Source organism: Hyperolius riggenbachi, chromosome 1 (assembly GCF_040937935.1).
Source record: "Hyperolius riggenbachi isolate aHypRig1 chromosome 1, aHypRig1.pri, whole genome shotgun sequence".
In the NCBI taxonomy this organism is placed as follows: Eukaryota; Metazoa; Chordata; class Amphibia; order Anura; family Hyperoliidae; genus Hyperolius; species Hyperolius riggenbachi.
This window is the reverse complement of record NC_090646.1, coordinates 333,458,989-333,480,102: the sequence shown is the minus strand read 5'-3', so window position 1 is coordinate 333,480,102 and position 21,114 is coordinate 333,458,989. Positions and strand designations below refer to the sequence as shown.

At 43.4% G+C, this 21,114-nt stretch overlaps 1 long non-coding RNA gene across 1 annotated transcript in view; it reads right to left on the bottom strand.

The window, feature by feature from the left end:
* Window positions 1-337: 337 nt before the first annotated feature.
* The window catches only part of LOC137510564 (uncharacterized), a 135,261-nt gene continuing 114,484 nt past the window's right edge, over window positions 338-21,114 (bottom strand). The window contains exon 3 of the long non-coding RNA XR_011020505.1: window positions 338-394. This is a non-coding gene — a long non-coding RNA (uncharacterized lncRNA). The remainder of the gene's footprint in view (window positions 395-21,114) is intronic.

Sequence of the window (21,114 nt, the reverse complement as noted above, 5' to 3'; positions counted from 1 at the left end):
CCTGATGTGCGTTGAAAAAAGAAATTACAGAAATAAAAGCTCAAGAACAAGACTAAAAGTAAGAATTATTTCATTTTTGTCTGCCCTGCTGTTTTCATTTAAATGTTGTGAATTGACAAGAATAAACGTATTATTAAGGCAAAACGCAAGGAAAATAGGGGAATAAAGTGCTGAAATATAGTATGCTGTAAGTTAAACATTTTACCTTCCAGCCAGTCTTGTTATTCAGATGCAAAGTTCTGTTTCAGCAGACATTGTACTGTCTGTAGAGAAATCTGTGGATGATAAGTTGGCTGAAAGTGCTTGGCAGATTACAGTGGCAAATGAAAATGCCATGGCCCGTATTCAATTAACGTTTTCTCCTGAGTTTTCCTCCAGGAATTTTTCATCTTATCTAAAAAATAATTTTCAGCTTTTAGCATTTGAAAAGTATTAGAAAGTTGGTAATAGAGTAATATCTACTTAATTTTCAGTATTTTCTTGCATGTTGGCAGTTTTAAATAGATTTCATTGGTAAGCAGGGATGGTCGAACATCACGATTTCGTGTTCATAAACACATTAGCGAATATTACCGCGAACATTCAGGAACCGGTTGCTTGAACCCATTGACTGCCAGCCGTTTTGTCCTTAACACGAACATCTACTGCCAAGCAGTTTTTAGACATTTTGCACTCATTAGGTTTACTTAGTATTTTTGACAAGAAAACCTATATGAAATAGGACATATTACATTTTTTTTTTCTTTAACGAATTGGGCTTGAACCCTGAAGCAAAATGTTTTACTTTTTCTGGATATATATATATATATATATATATATATATATATATATATATATATATATATATATATATTTAAATGAGATGTTAAAAAAAAGTAAAATAAATAATAATAAATTCTGCTGTGTTTTTTTTTTTTCAAAGAAAAATTACATTTACTGACAAAAATGTTACTGTTTGTAAAAGTACTGATTCTGCTGAATCCAACAATACTAGATATGTATTGATAGCCATCTTTTCCTGTCCTGTAATAGGTGTGCCAGTACAGGTAGCCAAATATAGGTGCAGTCAGTATAGGTAGCCTGGAATAGGTGTGCCAGTACAGGAAGCCAGATATTGGTGAAGCCAGTATATGTAGCCAGGAATAGATGCCCCTAGCACAGGTAGCCAGTATAGGTAGCCAGATATAGGTGCAGCTAGTATAGGGAGCCAGGAATATGTGACCCATTATAGGTAACAGGTAAAGGTGTCCCAGTATAGGCAGCAGGTATAGGTGCCCTAATATAGGTAGTAGGTATAGGTACCCCAGTATAGGTAGCAGGTATAGTTGCCCCAGCATAGGTAGCCGATATAGGAGCCCACAGTATAGGTAGCAGGTATAGGGTCCACTGCGGGGAGGAAGGCCGACATCATCCTCCCTCCCTCCACATGGGCCCACCTCCTGTGGCCCCCTACAATGCTGGAGCGCATCGGTGCGGTGTGTAATTACTCACTCGATCACTGGCTCCATGCGGTGTCCCCTCCAGCAGCAGGCTTCTCTTCCCTCTCCTGATCTCTGTATGACACAGTGATTACTACATGTCATACAGGAAGGAGAGAGGAGAGGAAGCAGCTGCCGGCGGGGAACATGAGGCATGGAGCGAGCGATCAGGAGAGTGATTACACCCCCACCGCTTCTCCAACACTTCAAGGAGGCAGAGGAGGGAGGGAGGAATTATGTCACCCCCCTCCCTACTGCTTCCAGTGTAGGAAAAAGCCATGAAACGTAGTGTTAATGGTAGACAAACTTCTGAAACATTCATGGCATCTCTGCAGCCACAATTTCATTAAGAAATGTGTACAAAGTGTACCAAAACCCGGGCAGTGGCATGGCGGAGATGGATCAAGGGGTGAAATATTCCGTAAATATTATTTATGTTACTCAGAGGCTTTTTTTATGCCTGAATGCCAAAAATCCTATATGGTTTCTAGATTTTTCAAATAAAGGTCTTTAGTATTGCCACTGTGGTTACGTGCCTTAAAAAAATTATTTGCAGCCACTTTTGCAGAGACCAGAAATCCGTGTCATTACAAATTTATCTATTACATTTTGAAAGTGTTTGTGACCTTGCATTTCAACATTTCAAATATTTCAACTGAACCTACCACGTTTCCAATGACTTCACTCTACACAGCCACATTATCTTTCCTGCCTGACTTAAAGGGACTCCGAGCAGTGCAGAAACTATGGAAAGAGGCATATCATTTTAAAGCTCTCTTTCTCCTCTTTCCAACGATATATAAATCGCCGCCCTACGTCTTTTAGTTTTTGCTATTTTCGCGATTGAAATTGCCGTGGCCGCGATTTCAATCGTGAAAATAGAGAAAACTAAAAGGCATAGGGCGACGGTTTAGGTGTCGCTAGAAAGAGGAGAAAGAGAGCTTTAAAATGATATCCATCTTTCCATAGTTACATTGTATTACACAGGGCGACTTTTTCCTAAAGTCAGCAGCTTCATTCTGCTAAATGGAGCTGCTGACACTGGGGAAAGTGTCGTCCTGTGTAATACAACTAACTATGGAAAGATGGATATCATTTTTAAAAATTGTATTCCATCAAAATTTGTAATTTCAAATATGTCATGGTTTCAATTACATCATTGTAATTGAATAGACTGTAAGCCTGAAAAATGTGTGGTGCGAGAAACTCCACGCAACTGCCACACCATGCCAACCTGCCAACCGGAAAATAACGTCAGTCCTCAAAGAGCCCTGAAATATGTGGTTTTATCTATAACATTTTTTAATATATTACAGTAAGATTAAAAGATAAAAGAAAGATTAACATTTATATCCCGCTTTTCTCCAGGCGGACTCAAAGCGCCAGAGCTGCAGCCACTAGGACACACTCTATAGGCAGTGTTAGGGAGACTTGCCTAAGGTTTCCTACTGAATAGGTGCTGGCTTACTGAACAAGCAGAGCCAAGATTCGAACCCTGGTCTCCTGTGACAGAGGCAGAGCCCTTAACCATTAGACTATCCAGCCACCAGTAAGTCATCAAATGACATGTTAGTTGCAGGCACTGTAGCATGCACCAGGAGAAAGCGGCAGAGTAAACATTGTTAGTTGCCTCCACTGTAATGCCCCATACTCAACATTCTGGCCTGTCGCTAGCACACGGGAGCGTGTGCGCGTCAGGCTGGCGACAGCTCGTCGCCAGGTCCCTCCGCATACACACGACAGAGGGACCTGGCAACTAATGCGGCGGAAGCTGTCGCTGTTGTTCCTCCCCCCGCCGGAAGATGAAGGTATTCCCTGGTTGTTGCTGTCGCTAGTCCGCATACCCACGCGGACTAGCGACAGTTGCGGCGGCAACTGTCGCCAGGCGATTGACCACGCCAATCACCTGGCGACAGCAGCGACGAGCGACAGTTCGGGGTGCGCGCCCGTGCAACGCCTCATACTCACGGGCGACCTGTCGCCGCAACGCGCGCGCCGCGTGTTGCGGCGACATTTGTAGCCCGTGAGTATGGGCCATAAGACGGACCTGAAACCTGAAATATCAGGCATTATATATTTAATTTTTTTTTATTTGTTTACATTTTGAATGCATTCAATTTTTTTCTTTGGTAAGTTGGGCGTATAGTTGTCTCTACTCCTAGTGTTGTGTCCGTTCTGCTTAAGCAACAATCAGTAAGTGAGAGCAAAAATGTGCAGGACACATTATTTTTAACCACACACTGATAGTCTGATATGACTGAGAGTAACGTAACGCCCAGTCGCACAGTAAGGTGTGTTGTTGTAACAAGATATGCTAATCAACAATTAGTAAATGAGAACATTGTAAATTATTATTTTTATTTAACCACGCTCTGACTGTGATATGACTGAAAGTAATGCACAATTGCACAGTAAGGTGTTTTGTTGTAACTACTTACAGTATGCTAGTCAATAATCAATAAAATAGAACAAAAATGTGCAGGACACCAAATATTTTATTTTTTCTTTAAAAAACACTCACTGACTGTATATGTGTATACTGATATGACTGAAATTAACACACAGTTGGGTTACACCGGTGTTGGATGCTGTGTAGGGGTCAGTGACAATCAGTCATTTATGGAGAGTGAAAGGGGGCTAGAACAGTGATGCAGCCAGCCACACACTACACTGTATAACTGTATACAGGTTTTGTGTTGCTACAACACACACCACAATGCAACAACAAACTATCAGTACAGCACACAGCAGGGTCAATGTCAGTACACAAAATTACTTTTGTGGTCAGGATGAATCTTAAAAAAGGACTATTGGGGGTCCCTAGCTGGTGCACTACAAGTAGCAGTGCACCTAGGAAGCATCTACACATCACAATATAGCCTATCTAACACTGTCCCTGTATCTGTAGCAGTATCTCCTCTCCCTACACTGACTAAGACAGACTGTAAAATGGCATCCAGGACCATGCCTTTTATAGGGAGGGTCAGATTAGTCATCCTGTCCCACCTGACTTCAGCATGAAGGGTCAAATAATGGCCCTATAGGAAAGTAGCTCACTGGTGAACGGCGACTGTTTGAAAATAACTCCTTGGAGAAAACCAGGAGAAAAGTTAATAGGATATGGGCCCATGTCTGCAGGTTATTTTTGACTGTCATATTCAAACACATCACTAGTTTCTTCTTAAAAGGATGTAAATCTGCATTTTCATCCATTGTAATGTTTTTCATAGGAAATGAAGCTGCATGTACTTTTACTTTTTTATACACACAGGGGGCCATATGCAATTGATTTTTGCTGCTCGTGCACGCCGCTGCCCGCTCGCCTGGAGATCAATGAACGGGAAAATCCATTCCCGTTCGTTGATCTAAGCCCCCGCAATGATCTGCTGCTTCTATGAGAAACAGCGCGATCAGTGTGATTTTCCCAACCTCATAGTGCTTCCTGTAAGCGTCCTTCCGGACGCTTACAGGTCGCATGAACAAAGACTCACTTTGACAAATAGTAAAACTACACCCTAAAGCATTTTACATATACAAGTACATTCGTTTTACACAATAAAATTAACTCATTACCTCCCACACTCCCCAATTTATTTATTTTTGTAATTAAAAAAAAAAATACAATAAAAAAACATAAATAGTTACCTTAGGGACTGAACTTTTTAAATATTTATGTCAAGAGGGTATAGCACTGTTACTTTATAAACTATGGGCTTGTAATTAGGGATGGATGCAAAACTGAAAAAAATGCACCTTTATTTCCAAATAAAATATTGGCGCCAAACATTGTGATAGGAATGCAAATCGAGAATGTAGACAGTTCCCTATATCCCTATTAAGGAATATATGGGGCCTACTCAGGATCTACACACTATACAATCAAATCTTATGTAACGTGCCAGAGCACCTACGTCATCTATCTACTAACCTGTCCTTGCAATTTGTTCTACATAGGAAGGACTTCCCAAAAATTTCAAACTCGGCTGAATAAACATAGATCTAACATAAAAAGGGGGAGAGCAAGCATAGTGTTTCAAATCACTTTTTATTGGTTCATGGAAAAAATTATAACCTTCTAAAAGCTACAATTATAGAACAAATTCCTATGGCCAATAAACATGAAAGATTTCGCACCTTATGTAGGAGGGAATCATATTGGATACTCAAATTGGGGACACTAGAACCAGATGGCCTTAATAAATGCTTAGAGGAAATACATTAGGAGGTACAGACTAGCTGGGACATTGTGGGCTTGGTTCGCGGGGGGGTGCTGGCTCTTGGCGCGGCCGTCTTCGCACGGGTTTTCGCGTTGCGCGCGGTTGCGGATTTTCACGCGGGGCGATGTCGTTTTTGCGCGAATTTTCGCGTGGGAGCGATGTCAATTTCGCGCGGGGATTCGCGTCTGCGCGCGGGGCCTTTGTTGTTTCGCGTGGGGGTTAGCGGTCGCGCGGTGCGGGGGTTCATGTGGGGGGTGGCCGTGCTGGGAGTTGGTGCTCTTTTGTGGGTCAGGCCCCATATATTCCTTAATAGGGATATAGGATATTAATGCATACACTTTATATTTGATGACAATCAATCTTTCTGGTCTGGTTCCTATTTTATTCCCCTCCCCTCTTTATTTACAAAGTATATAATGGAAGATTTGATTGTGAACAACAGGTATGTGTGGCTGTGGGGTACAGCCATTGGTAGGCAAACCCACATGCTACATATACATATATATGTGGATCTGTGTGCATGATGCATGTTTTGTTTGTAACCATGTGAAATTGTGAGCAAATTCACATTATACCACTTCCCTTTCTTTATCTATATATACCCTAGGGAACCATTAATGGTACCCCATTATGGTGACTGATTATTGGGAAATTTCAATATTACTTTCCTCTTAAGATCGAGTAATTTAAATTAAGAAGATCCTTTCTAAAAAACCTTACTGCTATATATACAACTTTCAATTGTTTTATTCAGTGATCTTCATAGTATTGTGATAAAGGAGCAGTTTTCTAACTCCTCCTTCTCATTTACATACTCCACCTAGTGGAAGTTACATCATTAGCACCACCTTTATGACCTCACACTATTTTGCATAGTACTGCCCATGTAATGTGGATTGGCCAATCCCAAAGAACCAATGTTTAGCATTTCCTATAAAAAGAGATGCCGCCATCTTGTTTTATTTTAGCCTGATGAAACAGAGAACGTTTTCTCTGAGAAATGCGTTGTTTTTACTAATAAATAAGCCCCCCTTTTATACCTTACTACCCCACCACTCTCTATTTTATTTGCGGCAAGTCAGCGGTTATATCTGCTAGCCGCACAATACTACTCAGTACGCTACTGACATCGCATAGACGCCGCTCACTCCCGTTTGGTCTCGCAAGGTTGAGCGTGCGCCAGGATCTAACGTTTGGCCTGCCTACAGCCTCCCTGGAAGGGTCCTAACTGAGACCGTGACTCCCTGGTGGCCCTCCGGATTCCCCGCCTGGAGCTGGATCGTGAGCCTGGTCCCTGGCCCCTAAAGGGACAAACGCTATCAGAGGCTGTGTCCTACGAGCAGCCATTTCTGAACAGGTGAGACCTGTCCTTGGCAGGGTGGATGCTCTTATTTATTTGTCACTCAGAGCGCTCTCTCTTTTGCATGTTTTTAAACATTGTGATAGGGACATAATTTAAACGGTTTTATAACCGGGACAAATGGGCAAATACATTTCATGGGTTTTAATTACAGTAGCATGCATTATTTAAAAACTATAATGGACGAAAACTGAAAAATAATGATTTTTTCCCCACATTTTTTCCTATTTTCCTATTAAAGCACATTTAGAATAAAATAATTCTTGGCATAATGTCCCACCTAAAGAAAGCCTAATTGGTGGTGAAAAAAACAAGATATAGTTCATTTCATTGCGATAAGTAATAATAAAGTTATAGACGAATGAATGGAAGGAGTGCTGAAAGGTGAAATTGCTCTGGTGTTTCAGGGGTAAATCCACCTCTTGGGGAAGTGGTTAAAAAGCTTTTTATTTACAAGTTGTGAAAACAACAAGTAGGAGAAAACTCAGGTGAAAAAGTGAATTGCATATGGTCCAGTAAGCAATAAAGATATATAGGGTCTAACCCTAGGCCCCCATTCCTGCTAATAAACTGAGAAACAAAAAATGTACTACTGTACTACTTTCCACAAAAAATGTCTATGTAAGTCCCTGGATGATCATTACTGGGATATGAGTCTAGGTCAAGAGAAAGAAACGAGCTCACTAAGGGTGATGTGTAAGTCAGGGCTAGCCTGCCAAGGAATATTGTCAAGAAAGCACAATACAATACCCAAGCGGAGGAGGCACTGGAGGTAGGCTGGCAGGAGAGGAGGGAGCCCCCTGGCAGACGTCTCCACCAGTATCATGGCAGTCACGCTGCTTTTTCAAGAGAGGCTGGGAAACTCCAGTGCTGTTGCGGTGTATAGCATCAAACTTAATAATGTGGCGGAGGGATCACGTGTGCATGCCAAAGCATTGGCACACGTGACTCACCCAGGATGACGTCGCGGCAGGCAACTAGGAGCTTCCTGGAGTGGCAGAACCATGCTGGAACACAGGAAGTAACCATATAGTTGTGCAAAGTAGGAAATGGGGTTTAAAACAATCATAACACTATACTGTATATTCATAGATATTGGGACTTATTAAGGCACAAACACTTTACCACCTAAATGCAATCAAAAAATATATATACAATTTACATAGACATTTTACCTTGGTGTTTACAATGAGGCTATCTACTACAGTAACTACATACAAAGCAATATTTCATAACATTAAAGCTCTCCGATAAGAATCAGCAAAGTCCATAGTCCCAATGTAAGTAAATGGCAAAAAAGAGGGAGTGCAATTGGCATGTATACACAAAACTCTGCACATAAGTCCATAGACAGTCCAATCAGCTCAGTATATCCGGACATGTAACAGGTAGTGTGTGGCTGAGCCTGGATAAAGATATTGATAAATATATTGAGTGTGGGTTAATGACGTGAGTAAAAACGCGGCTTAGTAACCATAAGTCTTTATGCTAGGATTCATTTATTGGTACATCCTGTTTTCAGCAACAGTTCAGGAAGCTTCCTTTCATCAGGCAAACCGGGTAGTTGGGAGAGCCAGGTCACAGGCCTAAAGGGACAAAAACCATATGCTGGTATACCCATAGCGGCTGTCTAGCTACACCATCAGGTGGGAATATTCCTTGGCAGGCTAGCCCTGATTTACACATCACCCTGAGTGCGCTCCTTTCTTTCTCTTGCTCTAGATTCATATCCTAACCAGCCAGAGTGGCTTGCATCTTGGAGCAGGACCAACATCACTCAGAATCAATTGCATATCTTTCTGCAGCCACTCAGATCGCTCCTCCTGTTCCTTACAGGAGTACAAGACTTTCACTTCTAACTCAGTACTGTAAGATGACAAATAGAAAATTCAGGGATCATTGCCAATCTTTTCCATGGTCTTACATAATCAAACTGTGGCGACAGTCATTGGCAGCAAATAGCAGGCAGTGGAGCTTTATAACCATATATTTTTAGTGTTCAAAATTTGCTCTATTAATAGTGATAGAAAATGGACATACCAAATAGGCATACATGAATAATTAAATAATAACCAAATAGGCATAAGATAATACTTTTAAAATTACTCTCAAACAATATTGTATATCAATTATTATTATTATTATTATTATTATTATTATTTAGTATTTATATAGCGCCGACATATTACGCAGCGCTGTACAGTGTATATATATATATCTTGTCACTAACTGTCCCTCAAAGGAGCTCACAATCTAATCCCTAGCATTGCCATATGTCTATATTATGTAGTGTACGCACTGTAGTCTAGGGCCAATTTTAGGGGGAGCCAATTAACTTATCCGTATGTTATTTTTTGGAATGTGGGAGGAAACCGGAGTGCCCGGAGGAAACCCACGCAGACACGGAGAGAACATACAAACTCTTTGCAGATAGTGCCCTGGCTGGGATTCGAACCAGGGACCCAGCGCTGCAAGGCGAGAGAGCTAACCACTACGCCACCGTGCTGCCCATCAATATTGTAGTATGTATATCCCATATGGAAAAAAAAAGTCTAGGAATAAAAAAAGGCCTCTATGGATGAATAGAAAGGTTAGAGATAAAATGAAGTGGGAAAAGAATGCCTATAAGGTCCTAAAATAGGAGGGGACGAGACTGCATTAAACAATTACTGTATGAAAAGTGCAATAAAAGTTTTAAAAAAGAAATTAGGCTGGCAAAGATTGAAGCTGAAAATCAAATCACTAGGGATATCAAATCTAACCCAAAAAAGTTTTACAAATGAACTGTCCAAGTTGTGAAGGACAGTTAAGACTCAGACACACCTCTTCAAATTGACAACACGTTTATTTATGTATCAAGGACCGTTGATACAGGCATCATTGAAGTAATGCTACAGAAGGTTGGCACACAGCTGATTTTTTAGGGTTACAAATATGCAAAAACATACACTCCCTGGGGCTTGCCAGAATATTTGTCATTATTACAAAAAACAATCACAGATCAATAATTAGTGCAGACAACAGACAGTTAACTCCATATTCCTGGAATTCTCCTCCCATATGTAAATGAAAATCTCCACCCCACAGGTGATTTATTCAGAAACTATACGTGATCACTGAAAGGGGATACATCTGGCCTAAAATAAGCACCGTTAACTGTCTACCACAACTATTATGGTCTCATGTTTGATAAACAATCATGAAACTAGACTGTTTATCTAACTGGAAGCCCTGAGGTTAGACGGGGGAAATCCTACTTGACATTTCAGTCTGTATGCCGACATGCACATATTATCAGAGTAAATACAAGGGTCAGTGTAAGCAACACGGAGACTTCATTCAACATGGCTGAATCTTCTCATTTCAGCAAACAAAATGTCCACCATAGATACAAGAGAAACTTCACATCTTTGTCACTCCCTCCTCTAGTTCATACCTGTGAACTATTTATATCAAAAGTTTCTATTGGTCCTTTGGTGGGCCCCCAGCTATCTCACCTATGGCACTGTAGCGTATGTGTAGTAGAGTTATAATCTTCACCCTCCTCAGAGCCGCCCTCTTGGCAAAACTCCGAGTCAGGCGTTGCACCTTGGGGGAGCATTATTGTGTCTCCCTCAGGGTGAGGCTACATACACACTTGAGATAAAAGTCTTTGGAAAAGGCAAGATCACAGACCAATTATACCCCATTCCATGAAGTATGAGAGCAATACTCTACACAGTCTATTCTATTGAGCTGAACTCCCCATCAAATAAAAACCTTTGTAAGATGCTGGACACAAAGATGTTGTACACATTCAAAAGAAAAGAAGAGAGCGCCGGCATTGCTGTCAATCCTCTTTTATTCATAAGTCCATAACATAAAACTAGGCTTAATTGCATATAAAATCATGGCACATACCATTAGTGAATGTGGATGCAGTGGGTGCGTGGGGTGTAGAGCCTTACAGCTGTTTCGCGCGCCTGCTCTTCTACAGAGGCAGCCTCTGTAGAAGCGCAGGCGCGAGAAACAGCTGTAAGGCTCAACACCCCACGCACCAACTGCATCCACAGTCACTAATGGTATGTGCCATGATTTTATATGCAATTAAGCCTAGTTTTATGTTATGGACTTATGAATAAAAGAGGATTGACAGCAATGCCGGCGCTCTCTCCTTTCCTTTTCAATATAGACACTGCTTTTGCCTGAGCATGCTGAGGACCCCTTGCTTGCATACCTAGCCTGTGACTGTGCTGCCCCCCTCTCTCCCCCTCCAACTGCTGTGTTGTATATGTTGCAGTGCCGGCATCCTTGCTTCTTATGCTTCACACATTCAAAAGATCAGTATCTGCAAAAGATCTCTTCCTGCAAAAGATCCGTTCCAGCAAAATGCATTCATAGTCTATGATATCTGCAGATCCTCATACACACCTTGTTTAACAGACATTCATCTGCAGATCAGATCCCCCAGGATGGATCTTCAGATCTGCAGATGATTGTCAGATACGCAGATGAATGTCTGTTAAACAAGGTGAGTATGAGGATCTGCAGATATCATAGACTATGAATGCATTTTGCAGGAACAGATCTTTTGCAGATACTGATCTTTTGAATGTGTGCAGCATCTTTGTGTGCAGGATCTTGCAAAGGTTTTTATCTGATGGGGAGTTCAGCTCAATAGAATAGACTGTGTATAGTATGGCTCTCATACTACATTAAATGGGGTAAAATTGGTCTGTAATCTTGCCTTTTCCAAAGACTTTTATCTCAAGTATGTATGTAGCCTTAGTCAGGAAAGGTTCCTTGATTTCCTCCATTGAAGCAAAGAGTCATACCAGGATGAAAATAGAATAGACTGTGTAGAGTATGGCTCTCATACTACATGGAAGGGGGTAAAATTGGTCTGTGATCTTTCAGTTTCCAAAGACATTTATCTGATGTGTGTACCCACCTTTACACAGCCTGTCACAGCCTTCTAACACTGTGAACTTGTATTTCCCCTTTTTCCGTGGAGTCAGCTAAAGGCTGTGTTTCAGTTGCGCTTCTCCCAAGAGGTGCTGCAGCAGCTGACTCATGAAGGTGCCTATGATTGCTGACCAGGCTTGGTGTGCTCCCATTTCTAACACATCCCCCTCCTCTGACTGTTGCAACCCCTCTGTGCTAGGTCTATTTCTGGTTTTGCCAGTAGCATCTGCTGTGTTATTGTTAATATGTTAACATCCTCTGATCTACGGATGGATTCCATCATCCATCTACCCCATGCCTCTCGCTCGTTTGGGCGAGTCATTCTGGTTTTATGTGTTTCCCACAGATTTTCCCAAACTTTAGGCTTAAAAGTACCCTCCTTCACATAGTTGAGGTTAGTCCATCTCTCTCAATCCTCTAGATACCGTGAAACCCATAGTCCATATTTGTCAGACATTTCCTCTCGAGGGATCAAATACTGTGGCTCTCCACGATTTGACTCTCACTTACGTGAAATTGAGTTCCCCATTATATAGACTATGTGCTCACCCATGAATTCCACGCAATTCTCACACCAAAGGTGGCCACTCCTCTGGTTTCAGGTGGGAGCAAACCTGAGCAACAGACTCTCTTTCTGTTGCTCCTGTGCAATACACTTATTGACACAACAAGGGTCAGCCAATCCTGCCAATCCTCGCATGAACTACACAATGGTCTGCAAAGCCCCACTCAGACTATCAAGCAACAGTGAGGATCCACTAAGCTCTCACTCTTGTTGCCTGAGTAGCCTGCAGAGGACCAGCATCAGTGAGGATCCACAAAGCTCTCACTTGTTTGCTTGAGTGGCCTGGGAAGCAGCAAAACCCTACGTCTGGTCTTACTGCTCACCAGGTCGCCCAACCATGTCTGGCAGGCATTGGTCTGGTGTGCATCGCAGTCCCCATGAATTCCAGACTACAGTATTGATTGGCAACAAACTGGATCTGGCTGAACGGATACTTCACTCTCGTGGTCTGGAAGATCCTCCCCCAATGGACGAACCTCAAAGCCAAACCTCAAAGCCTCCTCTAATGCAGCTTGAGTACACCAACCATATACATCAACCAAATCAGTACAACACAGATTCTTTCACCAAGTATAACACCACCAGACTATCAGAATGATTAAACTGCTGACTGCAGCAGCCAGACAATAGATCAGTATATCACAATCCCTCACAGGGCAAATAACAAAACACTGTGATAAATTTACATTCATTTGATCAAGAGGAGAGTTTCTGACATGCAGTCATACCCGCTCAGCCAGACACTAATGCAGGCTAGCTTTCTGAACTCTCTGGCACCTGCTCCTGCTCCCCTGCCGGCTGAGTAACAGGGTGGCCCGAAGATGCACTTAGTGTTGGGCTGACTAGATCACGTTGGACAATTGACTCGGGCTTTGTTTAAAATTTGATGCCCAGTTCCTCTCACTCCCAGGGTGTTGAGTATAAGGGAAATTTAAAGCTGCCTGGGTGGCGTGGTATGAAGGGCCTTATTACAATTTGTCTACGTTTGTCTATTATTATTATTATTTATTGTATTTATAAAGCGCCAACATATTACGCAGCGCTGGACATTGATTTAGGTTACAGACAATATTTAAGGGTGACAAACAGCAATATGACAATACAGGAATACAAGAAAACCAGATCACACACACCATAGTATAAGTACCAGGTAATGCTTAGTCAGTCACTGGATGGAGCATGGAGATTAGGCAAGTTAGGTTCACTCAAATGCATAGCAAGGGTTTACAGTAATGGAGGTGCATGATCAGGTAGTACACAAAAGGAGGAGGACCTTGCCCAAAGGCTTACAATCTAGAGGGAAGTCTAGAGAAGTGTTGGGAATACCAAAGGTTAGTCTCCTGACCAAATATTCAATTATACAGGGCACTTTTTCTAATGAAGTGAAACACCATGAGCATGCCTGGAACCCCTTCTTATAGAAAGGGCCGGATTTAGGCCAAGGCCACCTAGGCCATGGCCTAGGGCACCACAGGAGCAGGGGCACCACAGCAGCAGGCTAAACTGGTGCAGCATTTGCAAGCTTGCAAATGCTGCAATACAGGGAGATCAGGTGAGCGCCTGACCACGGTACTCTGCTGCTAGCTGCCTGTGCAGCAGCCACCTTGCTCTCTGTGCACGTTTGCATTGTGGCCGGCGGCTATAGACTTGGGCAGCATTGGAGACGGAAAGGAAGAGGAAGCTTCTGCACTGGAGACAAGCAGAGAAATGAGTGACACTGATGGCTGCTGCAGTGTGAAGGTGAGCTGGCTACCTATACTGAAGTAGGTTGGGAAAAGGAGGGATTAAGGGAGTCATCTGGCTACATATACTAGCGGGAAGGGGGAGGGGTCATCTGGCTACCTATACTGGAGGAAAAGGGGGGAGAGGTCATCTGGCTACCTATACTGGAGGGAAGGGGGGAGGGGTCATCTCGCTACCTATACTGGAGGGAAAGGGGGAGGAGTTATCTGGCTAACTATACTTGGAGTGTCGTCAGGCTACCTATACTAGAGGGAAGGGGGAGGGGTCATCTGGCTACCTATACTACAGCAATACAATTTGGTCACTTACAGAACTTATGCTTTATGTCAAACAACAACTTAGTTAAAAGAAGGGACGACATACATCAAGAATAACACAGATGTTAGATATCAAGTAACAAATTAGTTAACAAGAAGAGATGATAGACATAAAGAGTACAGCGAGGAGAATGCCAGCGCATACCACTAAGGCTGCATCCGAAATGACCACCAGCTCAGTGTGCAGCACCTAAATAGATTTTATGCACACTTTGCATTGCATCTGAATTGAATGCAAAGTGTGCAGAAAATCTATTTAGGTGCTGCACACTGAGCTGGTGGTCATTTCGGATGCAGCCTTAGTGGTATGCGTTGGCATTCTCCTCGCTGTTCAACCAAATGTAAGTTACACATTTTTTTTGCTTAGCTGCTCCCAAGGTTTTAAATTTAGGTTAGGTCACTTGCCCAGAGTGGCGCAAGTGTCTAGTATAATATAGTTTGCATGCAAACCATATTGGAAGCTAAAGTTCCTCCTAGTTTAATAAATGTTAGCACTTGTCTTGGATGCAGGGCATGCATTTTTCAGTCTAGCAGAGGCGGTGTATGCCTGTGCGATTAACCATTCAATTGCAGCATGTGTTTAGGGATGCGCAGCCTTTCCCCCCACCTTTTCATAAAGAGTATAAAATATAAGATGACATACCACATATCTGGAATAAGTTGTCACAGGAGGTCCTCACAGAAACCCTGCTGAGAGGAGTAGGTTTGCAACGAGCAGGGAGGTGCACATATCAACTAGGTGATCAAGTCTCACCAGCTGCAGCGCTGTCTAGAGATTTGATACCTGGACCTCTCCACGGTTGTCTCCAAAGCTCCGCTCCTCAAGATTTCCAGGGTCCCTCCAGAGGTGTACCACAAAGTCAATCTGTTGTTAAAGGTGCCCGCATTCTCCACCAGAACTGTCAAAGTTGTGAAGGACAGTTAAGACTCAGACACACCTCTTCAAATTGACAACACGTTTATTTATGTATCAAGGACCGTTGATACAGGCATCATTGAAGTAATGCTACAGAAGGTTGGCACACAGCTGATTTTATAGGGTTACAAATATGCAAAAACATACACTCCCTGGGGCTGGCCAGGATATTTGTCATTATTACAAAAAACAATCACAGATCAATAATTAGTTCTCCTCCCGTATGTAAATGAAAATCTCCACCCCACAGGTGATTTATTGAGGAACTATACAGTACGTGATCTCTGAAAGAGGAACAGGGATGCATCTGGCCTAAAATAAGCACCGTTAACTGTCTACCACAACTACTATGGTCTCATGTTCAGTAAAAAAATCATGAAACTAGACTGTTTATCTAACTGGAAGCCCTGAGGTTAGATGGGGGAAATCCTACTTGACATTTCAGTCTGTATGCCGACATGCACATATTATCAGAGTAAATACAATGGTCAGTGTAAGCAACACGGAGACTTCATTCAACATGGCTGAATCTTCTCACTTCAGCAAACAAAATGTACACCATAAATACAAGAGAAACTTCACATCTTTGTCAACATCAAGGTAAGGCAGAGTTATTAAATGCTTTCTTTGCTTCTGTCTTCACAAGGGAAACATCACTGTTGCAAATTACAGATGCAGAAGAGTCTCAATCTTCCAATTGTAATAATAAATACTTAACACAGGAAGGCAAAACGAAATAAATGAAAAATAGACAAGACACCTGGCCCGGATGGCATACATCCTCGGGTCCTTAAGGGGAATTAAAGAGGAACTCCAGTGAAAATAATGTAGTAAAAAAAGTGCTTCATTTTTTACCATAATTATGTATAAATGATTTAGTCAGTGTTTGCTTATTGTAAAATCTTTCCTCTCCTCGATTTACATTCTGACATGTATAACATGGTGACATTTTTACTGTGGGCAGGTTATGTAGCTGCTCCTAGCTGTTTTGGCTGTTAGAGACAGCTGTAAACAGCTAATTCCTGTCTGTGAACATTGTTACATTGTGGCAGTTTGCCCAGAGTACCGCGGTACTCAGAGCTTCTTGTGGGAGGGGTTTCAGCACAAAATCAGTCATACAGCGCCCCCTGATGGTCTGTTTGTGAAAAGCATTATATTTCTCATGTAAAAGGGGGTATCAGCTACTGATTGGGATAAAGTTCAATTCTAGGTTGGAGTTTCTCTTTAAGTTCCGTTATCAATAAACCCCTTTATCTTATCTTTTGTGACTCTCTTTTAACTGGCAGAGTTCCTGTAGATTAGCATACAGCCCATGTTTCCCCTTATTTAAGAAGGGCAAAAAATCAGATCCAGGAAATTATAGACCTGTAAGCTTAACATCAGTTGTGTGCAAACTATTTGAGGGGTTACTAAGAGATACTATACATGACTTCATAGTAGAAAATAATCTTATTTCTCAGCATCAGCAAGGGTTTACTAAAGACAGCTCCTGTTTGACTAACATGCTCCTGCGATTGCGAAATTTCACGCAAAACAATAATGCGCGAACTTTCGCACGCAAACGATATCGGTGTAGTGCGGAAATTCACATCTGCGCGCAAAAGTTATCATTTTGCGCCAAAATTCAAACACAGAAACGCCCGTGCTATCAGTTAGCACTCTTTTGTGAGTATTTCCCTTTGTGTGTTTGGTAAGTCTCAGAGCAGTTGGGGACAGGCTCCTGGGAGTAGTAGCCCCAGGGCTTGGCTGCGCTCACATATGGTGTTGCATGCTGGTTCTGGGGCCCCGGGCAGTGAGAGTTCCCGGGGCCCCAGGCTGGCTTGTGCACCATTGTTTTTAATTTTATTGTAGATTCCCATGCAGTTTAATTAGGAGGGGGGCAGATGAGAGGGAATATCCTGCACGCTGGTGCCCCCTGCTGGCCATGTAGCCATTGTCTATATGCAACTGAAACCCTCTCCAACGACTGGCTGAATTTGCTCAGCCTGTGCTTAATTGATTACTGCAGACTAGGTGTAACGTGTGTGTGCACTTCTTATTGGCTTACAAGCAGCCTGCAGGCTTTATATAAGCAGCAGAGAACTGTTTGGGAAGTGAGTATTTCCCTTTGTGTGTTTAGCACTCTTTTGTGAATCAAGCCCTTAGTCCCTAAAGTAACTATTTATGTATTCTCTTTTCAATTATTTTTTTACAAGTGTTTTGTTTTTGGTACAAAGGATATGAAAATATCAATTTTATTGTTTCTGATTCAGTTTGCCGCAAAAAAAAAAATTCAAATGTCATATGCCTCAGATCTCAAACACCCCAAATTCTATTTTCTCGCTTTTTACTATTAAAATGATACCCTATACCCTATACCCATTCTGGTAAAAGCAGCAGATTTCTGGCAACACTACAGGACAATTACTTGACTCAAATGGTAACAGAACCAACTAGGGGGAATGCGTTACTGGACCTGATCATTTCTAATAGACCAGATAATGTATCAAATGTGCAGGTTCAAGAACATTTGGGAAATAGTGATCACAACATGATAACGTTTGATCTGGTGACTGATAAGCCACGGGGCAGCGGGACCACTAAAACTATGAATTTTAGAAAAGCAAAGTTCAATCAAATTAGGCAGGCACTAAGTTTGGTGAACTGGGATAATGTACTACAAGGGGGGGACACTGAAGGGAAATGGCAAGCTTTTAAACTTATTCTCAATCAATATTGTAGTATGTATATCCCATATGGAAACAAAATGTCTAGGAATAAAAAAAGGCCTCTATGGATGAATAGAAAGGTTAGGGATAGAATGAAGAGGAAAAAGAATGCCTATTAGGTCCTAAAACAGGAGGGGACCGAGGCTGCATTAGGCAATTATAAGGAGTGCAATAAAAATTGTAAAATAGAAATTAGGCTGGCAAAGATCGAAGCTGTAAATCAAATCGTTAGGGATATCAAATCTAACCCAAAAAAGTTTTACAAGTACATCAACTCTAAAAAAAGAAAGGTTGACTGTATAGGACTCCTAAAGGATGAGGGTGGGAACTCAATGGTGGATGACCAAGGTAAGGCAAAGTTATTAAATGCTTTCTTTGCTTCTGTCTTCACAAAGGAAACAGCACTGTTGCAAATTACAGAGGCAGAAGAGCGGGGGTGCTCAATAGGTCGATCGCGATCTACCGGTAGATCGCGACCGCCTATTTGGTAGATCGCGGCCTCTTGGCCGCGTCTTGACAAATATCGCGGCCTTTTGTGTTGTTTGATACACCAGCCGCGCATTGCAACTAATCAGCCGTGGCTGTCAGAAAATGGCCGCGGCTGTCAGAAAATGCTTCCCAGCACACTGAGGGGAGAGGCGCGGCTGACAGCACAGAGGTGTGGCTGAAGGGGAGAGGAGCCAATTGTGAGCTTCTCCTCTCCCTGCTCTCTGATGGGCAGGAGTTGTGGCCACGCCCCCCCCAGGTCCCGCGGGTCTTACAATCACGCGCCGAGGCCGACACTTGACCGCCATCTTGTCTTGTGAGACGCGCCGGAGAGGCTTTGAGGTGGGCACATTACGTGGTGGGTCGGGTCGGTCGCTGTTGAGGTCGGGTCGGTCGCTGTTGAGGTCGGGTCGGTCGCTGTTGAGGTCGAGTAGATTCTTACTGCGGGGTAGTGGTATGTGCAGGGGGAAGGGGATTTAGTGTTTTAATATTAGAAGCCATGTGCTGTGTGGGGGGGAGAACGATCGTTGGGGGGGGGGGGGGGTTAGTGGTGTTAAGTGCTAGTGGGGTTAAGTTTATAAATGTGGGTACCTGTGTATCTGTGTGTGTGTGTGTGTGGGGGGGAGATACTGTGTGCATCTGCTGCCAAATATACTGGGGTGGGGAGGGGGGCTTTCATGTCACACTGTGTGTGTGTGTGGGGGGGGGGGGAATACTGTGTGCATCTGCTGCCAAATATAGGCCCCTATACCTGGCTAAGCTACACTGAGGGCTCCTATACTTGGCTAAGCTACACTGAGGGCTCCTATACTTGGCTAAGCTGCACTGAGGGCTCCTATACCTGGCTAAGCTACACTGAGGGCCCATATACTTGGCTAAGCTACACTGAGGGCTCCTATACTTGGCTAAGCTACACTGAGGGCCCATGTACCTGGCTAAGCTACACTGAGGGCCCCTATACTTGGCTAAGCTACACTGAGGGCCCCTATACTTGGCTAAGCTACACTGAGGGCCCCTATACCTGGCTAAGCTACACTGAGGGCTCCTATACTTGGCTAAGCTACACTGAGGACTCCTATACCTGGCAAAGCTACACTGAGGGCCCCTATACCTGGCTAAGCTACACTGAGGGCTCCTATACTTGGCTAAGCTACACTGAGGGCCCATGTACCTGGCTAAGCTACACTGAGGGCCCCTATACTTGGCTAAGCTACACTGAGGGCCCCTATACTTGGCTAAGCTACACTGAGGGCCCCTATACCTGGCTAAGCTACACTGAGGGCTCCTATACTTGGCTAAGCTACACTGAGGACTCCTATACCTGGCAAAGCTACACTGAGGGCCCCTATACCTGGCTAAGCTACACTGAGGGCTCCTATACTTGGCTAAGCTACACTGAGGGCTCCTATACTTGGCTAAGCTACACTGAGGGCCCATGTACCTGGCTAAGCTACACTGAGGGCCCCTATACTTGGCTAAGCTACACTGAGGGCCCCTATACTTGGCTAAGCTACACTGAGGGCCCCTATACCTGGCTAAGCTACACTGAGGGCTCCTATACCTGGCTAAGCTACACTGAGGACTCCTATACCTGGCTAAGCTACACTGAGGGCTCCTATACTTGGCTAAGCTACACTGAGGACTCCTATACCTGGCTAAGCTACACTGAGGGCCCCTATACTTGGCTAAGCTACACTGAGGACTCCTATACCTGGCTAAGCTACACTGAGGACTCCTATACCTGGCTAAGCTACACTGAGGACTCCTATACCTGGCAAAGCTACACTGAGGGCCCCTATACCTGGCTAAGCTACACTGAGGACTCCTATACCTGGCAAAGCTACACTGAGGGCCCCTATACCTGGCTAAGCTACACTGAGGGCTCCTATACCTGGCTAAGCTACACTGGGGGCACCAATACCTGGCTAAGCTACACTGAGGGCCCATGTACCTGGCTAAGCTACACTGGGGGCACCAATACCTGGCTAAGCTACACTGAGGGCCCCTATACTTGGCTAAGCTACACTGAGGGCCCCTATACCTGGCTAAGCTACACTGAGGGCCCCTATACTTGGCTAAGCTACACTGAGGGCCCCTATACTTGGCTAAGCTACACTGAGGACTCCTATACCTGGCTAAGCTACACTGAGGACTCCTATACCTGGCTAAGCTACACTGAGGACTCCTATACCTGGCAAAGCTACACTGAGGGCCCCTATACCTGGCTAAGCTACACTGAGGACTCCTATACCTGGCAAAGCTACACTGAGGGCCCCTATACCTGGCTAAGCTACACTGAGGGCTCCTATACCTGGCTAAGCTACACTGGGGGCACCAATACCTGGCTAAGCTACACTGAGGGCCCATATACTTGGCTAAG